The sequence below is a fragment of the Octodon degus genome, unplaced genomic scaffold (genome assembly GCF_000260255.1).
Source record: "Octodon degus isolate 3935 unplaced genomic scaffold, OctDeg1.0 scaffold00141, whole genome shotgun sequence".
Lineage (NCBI taxonomy): Eukaryota > Metazoa > Chordata > Mammalia > Rodentia > Octodontidae > Octodon > Octodon degus.
In genome coordinates, this window is record NW_004524717.1 from 6307109 (window position 1) to 6307668 (window position 560).

Below are 560 nucleotides of genomic sequence, written 5' to 3' on the forward strand. Positions count from 1 at the left end.
TGGTGATGTTAACTTTTGTCACTTAGATAAAATGATGCCAGCCAGATTCCACCACTGTAAATATAATTGATGTGTTTTGTATATATAAATTAATTAGTATACTTTGAGAACACCGTCCCCCTTCATCTTCCAGTATTGGGGAGTAGACCCAGGGCATTCCAGGGCAGTCTCACTGAGTTACATTCCCAGCCTTTTAAATTTCTTTAGGCAGAGTCTTGCTAAATTGCCCAGGCTGGGATTAAACTCATGATACTCCTGCCTCAGAGTCTCAGAAATCTGGGAAAACAGGCATTTGACACCCTGCCTAAGTATTTTGAGATTCTCAATGTAGGACAAACGTTTCTCTTCTCCATTTATCTATTTAATATGTATATCAGGAAGGATATACATACTTACAGCTTCCTATTTAGCATAGACTGTTACAATCTATAATGTCTAAATTATTTTGATCTTCAAATTTGGCCAATCACAATCCCTGAGAGGTAGAGGTTCAGCTGATGTTTCCTTATTATTCTTTGAGAATTCCTTTAACTTGTTGATACAAGATGTTTTAGACCCAT